General features: G+C 37.7%; 3 long non-coding RNA genes across 6 annotated transcripts in view; 1 reads left to right on the forward strand and 2 right to left on the reverse strand.

Moving 5' to 3' along the window:
- LOC122998987 overlaps positions 1–4,989 on the reverse strand; it is a 62,097-nt gene extending 57,108 nt beyond the window's left edge. For all 3 annotated transcript variants that reach the window (XR_006407554.1, XR_006407553.1, XR_006407552.1), the window contains exons 1-2: positions 3,361–4,989; positions 2,893–3,008 (exon numbers count right to left, since the gene is read on the reverse strand). This is a non-coding gene — a long non-coding RNA (uncharacterized LOC122998987). The remainder of the gene's footprint in view (positions 1–2,892; positions 3,009–3,360) is intronic.
- A 523-nt stretch (positions 4,990–5,512) lies between these two features.
- Positions 5,513–7,696, forward strand: LOC122998560. 2 transcript variants are annotated; one of them, XR_006407449.1, is made up of 3 exons: positions 5,513–6,284; positions 6,996–7,079; positions 7,325–7,696. It is a non-coding gene; the product is annotated as an uncharacterized LOC122998560 (long non-coding RNA). The 2 variants fall into 2 exon arrangements; XR_006407448.1 differs by lacking the exon at positions 5,513–6,284 and having other exon boundaries at positions 6,314–7,079.
- A 79-nt stretch (positions 7,697–7,775) lies between these two features.
- Positions 7,776–12,059, reverse strand: LOC122998561. Its single transcript, XR_006407450.1, has 3 exons — positions 11,763–12,059; positions 11,370–11,433; positions 7,776–8,917 (listed from the first exon to the last, which is right to left on the reverse strand). It is a non-coding gene; the product is annotated as an uncharacterized LOC122998561 (long non-coding RNA).
- Between the last annotated feature and the right edge of the window lie 263 nt (positions 12,060–12,322).

Genomic DNA, 12,322 nt, shown 5'->3' on the forward strand with positions numbered 1-12,322 from the left:
TGAATCCACTGAGCCTAAGGATGCCGGCTCTATAATAAAGTGCCAGTGCAGCAAAGAGATGAGAAAGAGGAGAGTGGACGAGCGGATCAAGGAAACCGACAAGTGACACTCAATGGAGGACCGGGTACAAAGAGTGTTGTCATGGCAATGCGTCAGAGAACCAGGAACGCAAAGCAAGTTAACTCAGTGTGCAAGGATAAAACTACACGAGTTTCGGAGATAAAGAAAACATCTGAGACATATGGGAGGAAAAGCTGTGTGTAGGGCATCTTTTTCAAATGATCTTAAAAAAACAAGGCCATGCTTTGAAGCTGAGCAGCACAGCATATTTAATTACTGATCAGCATAAGTGTTGAGAAAGAAGTATTATTTAAGACAATAAATTACCTGTTGGTGCCATATTTTCATTCTGCTTACAAGTACAGAGAGATACAAGGCTGCTACTTACCTCCTAGTGCAAAGACTTCTTTTAAGAAATAATCTGGCTGGTAGAGAAAGACTATAGAGAAATGTTCTTAATGTTTCTAATGTTAGAATTGTTAGTGGGAGAGAGGAATACTCAAAGAAAGGACCAGATGCAGCTTAACCATTTTAAAATGATGTCTTTGAAAGTGAACGGGTTGAATAATCCAATGAAAAGGGGGAAGCTAAAAAAGGAAAAAACACGGGTTTGCAAGAAACACACCTGTCAGAGCTAGAACATGAAAAATTCAAAAAGTTGGAATTTAAAGATACATTACATCGTTTATATAAAGGGGGTAATAAGAGGGGGGTAGCAATTTTAATATTAAATGTAACAAAATTTAAGACCGTAAAAGAAATGTTTGAAAGAAGGCAGATACATTCTGGTAAAGGTGAAAATGTAACCAAATGGTTACACTGATTATTTGTTTATGCACCCCTGGAAAGTGACAAATACTCCTTTAAGAATTTATTTGATGTCATTGCCCTAGAAACGGAACAGATATTGACATGTGGATGATACTGACAACATTACACTGAATCATAAAGCCACAGATATACTCCTGAGCCTACCTGTACACGGACAGCTGCGGATTGAACTTGTACAAAGAAAAGCAGTAAAATACAATGGGCTCAATACGTATATACTGCATTGACAAAACTGGGACGTATAGACGTTCAGAGGGAACTACACCCACTTGAGAAGGATTTAAGGATTGTTACTCAGCCCCGCATTCAGTATATACAAGAATATATTATTTTGTCATGAATACACTGTATAGATTTAGAGCAGTGGAATGCAAGATAGCAATAGCGGATTTAGCGTCCTGTACCTGACATTAAACTTATACAGTAGGGGAAAAAATACAACTTGGCAAAGGAATGTTAGTATCTTAAATGACCCAGGATTTCTCGAGCAGATCAAAAAGGAAACACATACAGAGAAGAGAATGACAATGAGGTAGTAGACTGCATTACTCTCTGGGATGCTATGAAGGCGGTTATGCATGGAAAACTAATATCTCGATTGGCATACCTTAAAAAAAACTATGTTAGAATTATATCAGAAAAGGATTAGAGAGCTTGAAATTTTAGAACAGCAACATAAAAGCTCAAATGACCCAGGGTTACTTCATCAAATTAAAGAAGTGAACAAAACAGTGAATGAGACACTAGGAAATGAAATAGAGAAGAAATTTAGATTCCTGAAACAAACTACGAAGCAGGTATCAAAGCAACAAAACTACTAGCAAGATGAATAGGGAAGAAACAGCTGTGCAATCCATAAAATCAGAGACCCTACAACCAACACAGCAGAACTTGAACCAGGAAAGATAGATAAAATATTCAAGAATCATTGTGAAAAGCAGTATAAGTATTCACAGCCAGCTTCAGCGGTTGAGGAATCGGTAAGAAACTCTTTAAACTCATTAGATCTACCAGCAATAGGAGAAAAACAAAATGAAATTATAAACTTGTATGTCTGTCTCATGAAGTGATGGTTTCCTGTCCAAATGGTACAAAATTTTTAATTAGGAACTAAGCCCACTGTTATTTGCATCATGCAATGAAACTTTAAAAAATGGCAAAATCCCTCTCTCTTTGATTGAGGCCATAGTTACAGTAATCCCCAAGGAAGGTAAAGACAAAGAATTCTGTGAACACTACAGACCACTATCAAAACTGAACTGTGACTATAAGATATTTACAACCATTATATCCAAGAGACTTATGTCAAAATTAACTAGTGAGGATGAATCAGGTGTTATTAAGGGGTACCAAAAACAAGACAACATAAGGACACTACATATGTATTTGAAAAAGTACAAAAAAAGGAGAATGTGCAGTGCTACTTAGCTTAAAAGCAGAAAAGTCTTCAACAGCATTTGCTGGAAGTTTTTGGCTTTAATACAGACTCAGTAAACTGCATGAAAACACGCCATAAAGATCCAAGGGCAAGAATAAAAAGAAACGATAATCTTACAGATTGGTTTAAGATGGAAAGATTTATCAGACAGGGATGTTGTCTGTCATCCACTCTTTATAATTTTCATTGAACCCTTGGTTCAAGCAACATGGCAAGATGAAGGCATTGAGAGGATGAAGGTGAAAGGCACAGAACTCAAAATTGGTATTTGCGGATGATGTCTTGATCTACTTAAAACAACTAAATACCTGTCTCCCTAAATTAATTAAATCTTATAATTACTTTAAAGGTTATAAACTCAATATGGCAAAGGAACAGGTTGTGTCCATGAAGTGTTCCTCATCACAAGCTATCCAACAACCATATGATTTCAGATGGAACGCAAAAACAATAAAATATCTAGGAGTGATTATTACAAATAACTTAACAAAATTGTATGAAGCCAATTATACAGCTCTAAATCAGGAAATTAAAAAAGATATGGAAAGGTGGTCAGTACTCACAGACTTTAGCTCCAGAAAAGATATGATTGAGAATTATGTATCTGTTTCAATCTCTGCCAGTAGAAACTCCTCAGTTACAGTTTGTGGAGTGGGACAAAAAAAATCTGAAGGTTAATCTGGGGAAGAAAGAAGCCAAGAATTAAGTACATAACTCTTTAAGTTCCCAAAGACAGAAGTGGGGTGGCTCTACCAAATCTCCAAGAATATTATTACTCTGCACAGCTCTGACCTTTGGTATATTGGTGTGATACAAGATTGTGGTGGCCGCACCACATGTGAGCAAGTGTTAGTAGTTTTCTTTTGTAACACTTAACATACAAACTTTTTAAATAATCACAGTACACATAGTCTTTTGTTTCCATACAGCACACACCTTATTATTGACAGTTTGTTTGCTAATTTGAGTGCACGCATTTTGGTTAACATTCTGTCTTTAATATTTCTTGCTTGTGTTAAATTCTGATTTACCTTTGTCTTTTGTTTCATGGATCCGGCAAGTCCTCCCTCTGGCCAAAAGAGTCAGCACCGGTAAAGATGGCCTCTTATACTGTGGCTGGCAGGAAGTGGAAGGGACCAACTGGGCACGCCAGAGGGGAGTCTGCCTTTCGGGATCCAGTTAACTTCAGTTACTTTAGGACTTTAAGTTTATTTTTCCTGCCTTTGATAGTTAGTTGGGTTGTAAATAGTTTCTTGATTTAAATCTTTGTTGAGATCAAGGTTAATTTGTGTTATAGAGTTAATTATTTATTCCTACCCCCCTTGTGTGTCTGTGTAGGCTAGCCGGTGTGTATATAAACCCCCCCCTATGTGTCATTTGTCAGATCTGTTATGTTCAGAACAGTTCAGTTTGCTGTTTGTTTAGTTGACCTCAATTTGAGTTAAGGGGCCCTAGTTTTTGAAATTACTTTCTTCTAGTTTTCCTATTTTTGTATTTTGAAAAAATAATTTGTTAAGTTGAAACTGAGTTGTAAATAAATTACTAATTTTTGCTTTATACATCTTGTGTTCTTGAGTTTTACTGCTTGGTCCCTGACAAAGATATAATACAAGATGGAAAGTACGGAGGGATGCCATTAGGGCCATTGGAACAAATTTCAGGAGTTGAATATAATTCAAATAGTGAAAAAAAATGATACCAATGGAATGCTGAAATTACTATTCAAATGTGTATTTTTAAATTTTTTTTGCAAACGTGTTGGCCAACGTTAGCAAATCTTGCCATTCTCGCCTTGGCCTGCGCACATGTGAAAACAAAATGCTTTTGTCACATTTCAGGGGTTCCGCCAGCTACAGCCTCACTATTACACATGATCTCTCTCTCTCTGGCTGTGTTCGAAACCACCTACTAACGTACTATACTAAGTATGATGTCAAATTGAGTATGTATTGAGTTCCAACTGCATAATATGTGGATTTTGTGTACGCAAGAAATGCCCAGATGAATGAATACTAGATCAGCAAGAATTTCTGAATGTGCGGCATGAGTTTATTGGACATTATCAACTGCCCCACAATGCACTGGGTGTGTTCGAAATCACATACTAATGTACTGCCTACTACATACTCAAAGAGTACGTACTGCATACTGTGTACTAAATGAATGATTAAGTATGCAGCAAAGTATCCCAGAATGCATTTCGCACCAACCGGCAGCAATAGCGGTGATTTTAAAGCAGGCTAAAAGCTGTTGTAATTTTCACTGTAGCACTGTTAATATGTCATTTTATTAAGTTTTCAGGCGAGGAAGTAACCATGTAGATTAACAATGTGTGGTCAGTTTATCCAAATACTGCCTGTTTGGAAATTTGCTCCAACGTTTTTGGAGGTGTGAGGAGCCGCTGGCTGGGACCAGCCAGTCATCTCAGCTGCTAGCAGCCTGACTGTGTCGTCATCCCGGGGAGATAACATGATCCAATGAACTGATCTGTGCAGCTCTTTGGTGATTTACCACTGGTTCTAATGTCTCTGCAGCATTTTGATATATGATATAATTCCTTTTGGAAGACTTAACAATTGTAGCTGCCACTTTAGTTTGACTGTAAATCTTAATGTATTTACTAGACAGAACAACAGCGCTGCCTCTGCGGCTCTACAGATTGTCACCACATTTCAATAAATATATATATAGTAAAATGAACAGATCAGTCTATATTAAATTTCATTTTATTTTATTAAGCTACATAACAGTTTGGATTTTTATTCTAGTTACATTACAGACTGAATAACATAATATACTACATCTCTCTTTTAATTAGGTTATTTTTTTGGTGAGAAAAAAAGTGTTAGTGGAGCTTTGAGTGGACATTATTTTGTCACAGTACAGTCAGGTACATAACCACGGGAACATGATTTCAGGTGGGGGTCCGGGATTTCTGACTATTTGCCTCCCCAAAAAGTTTTTGAGTTCATTAAATACCTGCAGTGATCCCCCCTGCAGAGACGCTGTGCACATTTACTAACAAGGCACAGCGGTGTAACTTCATTGATTATTTAAATCTCCAGACACACCGACAGGATCGGTCAGGATCTAATGATAATTAATGTTCTGCGTTCTTCTACACATCCAAAAAGTGATCCATTACACACACACAGCCCAGGTTCATACAGTGATATTGTTTGGAGTAAAGCAGCTGTCCTCCTGATAAATCCTGACCTCCATCAGAACTGTCTAAAAATATTATTTCAGAGGCTAAAAGTTTAATTCTCTTTCCCCCAGAGAGTTTCATCTGTCCTGTCAAGTTGATAACTACTATTCTTAGTTTTGCTGCTTAAATATCAGGATATTTGCGGCAGTGACATTACTGCGCGCATGGAAACATTTACAATTACTGAAAGCAGCCTTTCCAATGTTTAAAGTAAATTGTCAAAGAAAACGCTCATACATCAATGCAACACACAATAAAGCCTGGAAAGCTCTTGCTGCTTGATCATTTAAAAAGCAATATAGCCTACAGGGACCGGTAGAGGTGGAGTGTAATGTCTGGCTCTGTCAGGCTCCACTACCTTTACGTGCAGGGTCTATTTTTGCTAGACTGACTTTCTCTCCTGAAAAGATATTAAAATGTAGTCAATTGACATTAACAGTCCTATAGTGAAAATTACAACAGTTTTTAGCCTGGCTCATCTCCTCCATTGCACAGTCTGAAGAGTACTGTGGGGCAGTTGAGTATGTCCAGTAAGCTCATGTTGCATGCTCAGAAATTCTTGCTAATGTAGTACACATCCAGGTATTTCTCACGTACACAAAATCCACATACTATGAAGTTGTAACGCACTACATACTCAATTTGACATCTTACTTAGTATGAATAACATGTTAGTATGCGATTTCAAACACAGCTTTCGTGTCTCTTTCGTGTCAGCTTTCAGCCAGCAACAGAGCGCTTACAAATGTGAGTAACCAAACTCTAATACGGCTTGTACGTGGTCAAATAATATTCAAATGACGACGTTTATATTCGTAATGAATGTATCTATTGTTGGAATTATATGTACTGCTCGACTGACCTGCTAGCTTGTTAGCATACATGGTAATTTAGCATAGAAGTTAGCGAGCTGGCTAATAACACCGTAATCACAACTGAACTGTAAATGTGGATGTGTGATGAGTAACTGTGGTTAATAACGCCGTACATCATTGTTGGTTTCTACAAGGGACTGATGAAGACACTGAGCGACTCATTAAATGGAGGGCTAAGAATGAGGACCTCTTTACTGGCAAACATATAACGTTGTAAACGTATAAATAACGTTGTGTTATTAAGTGTTGTAATTTTCATATGCATGGCTCATTATAAGTTAATGTTCTGCTCTCCTGACATGTATTATTTTACATATTGCTGATAACCAGTTAGTTTTGTTGTTAAGGGATCATTTCAATGACCATAAAGGTGGGAAATTAGCACCAGTCACCAGCCAAATGCCGGTAAAATATGAAAGTGGATGGTGGATTTCAGACACAAAATAATTACTTACTCTTTAGTGACAGGTGAATTTGAACAATTATCTGTCAGTGGCTGGTAGATGTTCACATTTTTAAAAAGTTCACACCCTATCCCCTGTGAAAAGGTTATGGTAACTTGACCAATGTTATGCTTGTACAGGATGTATGTTAAGGAGCACAGGTTGGAGGTGAAGGTAGAGGCTGGGTGGGCCGAAAAAGTGGGACAATCTAAAGCAACTACAAAGTGAGTTGAACTATCAAAAGCACTACAGTCTTGATGTTTAACACAAATGAAACATGATGATGTTTGATTATGAGGTTTGATTTCTTCAAAATAATCAGGCAAAGTCAGTGCTGGGTAATAATTACAATTAATTAAAACATTGCTGTCCCTGGTTTCCCTAATGTAATCACAGAGTATATGATTAGTGGTGAAACGTTTAGCTAAATAATGATTATCAGATGACCTTTGCATATATTGTTTTGTAGGAACTAAAGGCACCACGCACAGAAGTGGTTTGGTATCATGGATGAGGTGATGGGGCAAAGACCATCCATAACCCCACCAACCCTCATCTCCTCTGCCATGGAACCAACCCCTGCAGCAGTGGTCTCTCCAGAGCAGAAAGTTGCACTCCAGCTAAGAGAAGACGTGAGTCGGAGTGGCTCATGTTCCAGGAGAGGGAGAAAGGGTGGAGAAGAAAGAGAGAGAGGCACTGGAGAGAGAAAGGAGAGAAGAAGAGAGAAGGCACAATGAGAGGAGGGAGCAAGAGGGCATGGACAGCAGAGCTAGGGAGGAAAGATTAATGGTGATGTTAGAGTCATTTTTGCAAAAAAGAAATAAAAGACAAAAGATTTGCAGTCTTTTTTTCTGATTATTTTATAGCATTTTTTCAGATGGATTATGAATAGAACAGAGAGACAGTAATGACACAATAGTGAAATAAAATAAGGAATTATGTATATACACCTCATACCAACAGGGAGAGTAGTGTAGTCTGATGCTTGCATTGAGCAAACATTGATCCCCATGATCATCATCTTGGCTCCATGCTACAGACCCCTGTCTAAATCAAAGTAATACAATTATTAGTATAATAATAATATCTTGGCAGGATTGTTGACTTAAAAGGGTTCATGAAAATGTAGGAGACAGCCAGTGCAGTCAGAGTCAGTAACAGGTTTATTGCCAAGAGTTTGTTTTGGTGATGCATAACAATATACAGTGCAAGGACAAAAACAGCTAAGTACTGCAAAATACAAGAAACATAAGTGACAAATTAACAATAAAAGATATGAAAAACTGTTACAAGAATAAGTTTTTTAATAAGATTTTTAAATAATAGAGCTGTGCAGTTTTTTGCAGGAATGCACAAAGTATTGTCAGGGAATATGTAAAATGTAAAAATGTAAATGTGAACTAACTTCACTACAACTATGTACGTGTATTCACCAGGGTTGGATAACATTGAAATTGAAATGAGGAAAATTAAACAACTCCCTGAGTAAAGGTCGAAATAAACAAAAACTTCGCAATAATCATATTCCTGCCGTACGGGGATCATCTGGAGCAGACACTGCAGCTTTGAGCTTGTTTCTGAGGTTGTCCCCAAACTGCTTGGGTGGCTAATTGGCTTCATCACAGTCATCCCCATCATCACCACCTTCATCAGGTTCCAAAATGTCCCCATTACTGATGCAGAGGTTGTGGAGGGAAAGGCAGTGAATAATGACCTCTGACACATACTCCACCTTGACCTCTAGTGCCTTCAAAAAGATGGAGCTCCACCTGGTCTTCAGCACCCCAAATGCTCTCTCCACCACACACCTTGCCCTGGACAACCTTGTGTTGTACCTGCCCGCAACAGCATTCTGGACAGGCTCACGGAATGGGGTCATCAGGCAAATGGGTTGAGCCAAACATGGATACCCTCAATCACCAATGAGGTACCATCCTGGAGGTGGATACAGCTGGAGCACATAGAAGGGGCTGCACCTGAGGACCCTGGCATCATGCACACAGCCAGGGAAGCCCACGTGAACATTGAGAAAGCGACCCTTGTTGTCACAGACGGCTTGAAACTGGACAGAACGGAACAGTTTCTGGTTAAAGTAGTCTGCAGCAAACTGTCCAGGTGGTACAATGTGAACATGGCACTATTTATTTTGCTTATTAGTTATTTATTTATTCATACATATCTACTAATTATCAAACATACACTCATTGGCCACTTTATTAGGTCCACCTGTACAATCTAATGTAATCCAATACACCAGCTCAGCCATAAATTTTGTTAATAAGATGTTAATATAAGATGTTAATGAGATTATGGCGAGTGAATGTGAAGCGGGACCCAGGACATTAAGGTACAGCTGAGTAAACAAACCCAGCCAGCGTCCTCTTCAATTCTCTGAAAAGATTTACAAACAGGTGTTATTTGGAAAAACTGAGCACGCACTGGAAATCTAGATGCCTGAAAAAATATTAAAACTTAATAAAATGACATATTGACAGTCCTACAGCAAAATTTATAACTGCTTTTAGCCTGCTTTAAAATCTCCACTATTGCTACGGGTTGGTGTGAAATGTATTCTGGGATACTTGGCTGTATATTTCAGTGTGAACAGTTTGCTAAAGGCATATTTAGTCTTTCATTTAGTAGGCAGTATGCAGTACATACTGATTGAGTATGTAGTAGGCAGTACGTTAGTATGCAGTTTTGAACCCCGCTTCTCTCTAGACCGCACACTCGCTATGCACGGAGCTGTTCTTTAAAGGAGCTATGCTACTTGTATAACACATTTTAGTTTAGAAAACATCTTTAAATCCATTTTTTTTAAACTCCCAGATGTTTAGGCCTGGCAGGGGGGTCAGCTCAGGCCTTGCAGGCTGCTGGGCTTGCAATACATGGGTGTATCTGCATCTAATGAACACACACAGTCTCATGTTCAATGTGCTAACGTGACATCACAGTATCAGAAATGGCAGAGAGCGATGAACCCATGGAGATCACCACTCCTGACCATTTAAAAAGCAATGTGTCGAAAGTTGTTGGATTTCCATCCACAAAACAGAAAAAAATAATCAAAAGCAGTCCAGTAAAAGACCTGAGTGATCAGTGCTGCAGCCTGCAGTATGGGGGTTTGGACACAGAGCTCCTACTCACGCTATCATATGGGCTCGCAGTGCATCCTGACCCAAATAACACGTTATGTATTGATGTAAACAAGCGCATACTGAGGTGAATTTATTTATATTTTATTTAAGTGCATAGTTTAATTACTATGATCCAGCACAATGAAAGCTTATTTGATATTTATATTTTAGTTAATGTTATTCATTTTGTGCCTAAACTTTATTATTATTTAGCAAGAAAGCTATCACCTGTTTATTGGTAATGTTGGAACGCCTTCCTGTGTAGAGAATGTATAACAACCACATGCTGATAGTGGCAGTAGCAATGCATAAGTCTGAATATAGTGTATAGGTACATAATAAATATTAATAATAGGTCAAATTTGAGCATTAAAAAATAGAATATAATTTGAATATTAAAGATAATAAGGAATGAAATTTGAATTGGATTATAGAGGAAGATTAAAAGTACTAGATGCCATGTCCAAAAGATGATTGCAAATAGGAAAATGAGAAATACAATTTGGAGAGAGAGGTTAAACTTTTGAGCTAGATGGCTTAAAACTCCACATTTAAACCAGGGACCCTTAATAACAGGTTTGAATAATAGGCAAAGGGCATTAAAGAGATAAGCACAATAACTGACACGAGCAAAATCAAATCCTTTCAAAAATTAAAGAAAGAATTTGATTTGGAGGACTAAGATTTGTTTAGTTATCTGCAAGTCAGAGTGACTGTAATGCTGCATACAAGAATAATACAGGTAGAGTGATCAGTGCAGTATCAAGGACTAGTGATGAGCAGAGGAATCTCCACACTATATATTAGAGATAAATGGAGAAAATGGGGAAGGCAAAATACAATTGTTCAAAGAAGACTGGTATAATATATTTAACATACAGCAAACAACCACCAGCTCCAGGATGTGGAAAGAATGTTATTAGAAAAACATAGTCAGATTCTTCATTACTCCCAAGACTAAAAGTAAATTTTCATATACACAACAGACATGCTGGAGACTGTGTGGAGAGAAAAATGCAGATCATACTTATGTTTTCTGGGAATGTATGAAAATGAGAAAATACTGGGATGATGTATATGTGGAGTTGAAAGCGATATTGGGTAATGAATTACCAAAGATATGTGCGGTGTTATATCTAGGCAACCTGACAAGGGAAAATGTTCAACATGAAGACTAACAGATCTTTTAGCAGCGACCAAGAAGGCAATCGCCCAGAAATGGTGCAAAGAGAACCCTGCTACCCTGAGACACTGGCTGAACACTGTTGATAATATATTTGATATGGATAGACTCATAGGCTTGCCATTTAGATGACAAATAAGTATATTTAATGTTTTTGTATCTATACAGTTACAATAATGATGTTAATAACATACTTGTTCCACTTCCTCTCCCACTGTGTTTCCTGCTCCAGCCTGGCTTCTGCCACAACATCTTAACCTGCAACAGCGTGAGAAGTGTTATGTAGCATTACTTTAGTAAGTTTTGACATAACATAATCCAATCAGGCATGACATGCACAACATTTAAAAATCCTTTGCATTAAAGATTGTATGTTTTATTTACATTAATATATTTGAAAAATAGCATTATAAATGGTCTCATGAAATAACCTTTCATTTGGATGGGAAAACTAAATCCCTGGTCTACAAATTTGCACAGGCAATTGACAAGCAGTCGGTGAAGGTTAACACACAGCACATTCTATTAGCCTGCCCACTATTTCCCTGTAGCTACTGTCACACCAGAATTAAAGTAATCGCATGTACCTTTTTGCTGTACAGGCTTTAGCATGCATTACACTAAGAAATGGCCTCATTTCTGTCCATGGCAGAAGCTCTGGTAACCCTTCCGCTATTTTGTTTAGGTAAGGCCAATAACTAAAAAGCAAGAGCAGCATTTTGTGAGTCTGACAAAGATCCATTTTCAATTGACATGACAACCATATCTAAAGTGACTACCTTCAATATAAAGCTGAGGCACAGGACATTTTAAACATGGTGATTTGCAATATTGCAATGAGGATTACCTGCATGTAACATCCATACCGAAGAAGGTAATCTTTGCCTTCTTTGACATCTCGCTTTGAAGAAATATCGGATAAGCAAATATTTCACCACAGTAACAGTTCAGTCCTTGTAAGAGAAACCCATGTTTGATTAAACTGAAGAAAAATTTATGGCTAATAATCAACTGACCTAGCAAGGCCTGGCTCAAGCACACTGCCTGATAATATTGTAAATATTGTATTTTATACAGAGATGTACATATATGATATTTTAGCTATTTGACATGGCATTTGAGAGTTGTCCGAAAATGACCATGGTGA

Source organism: Thunnus albacares, chromosome 15 (genome assembly GCF_914725855.1).
Source record: "Thunnus albacares chromosome 15, fThuAlb1.1, whole genome shotgun sequence".
NCBI lineage: Eukaryota > Metazoa > Chordata > Actinopteri > Scombriformes > Scombridae > Thunnus > Thunnus albacares.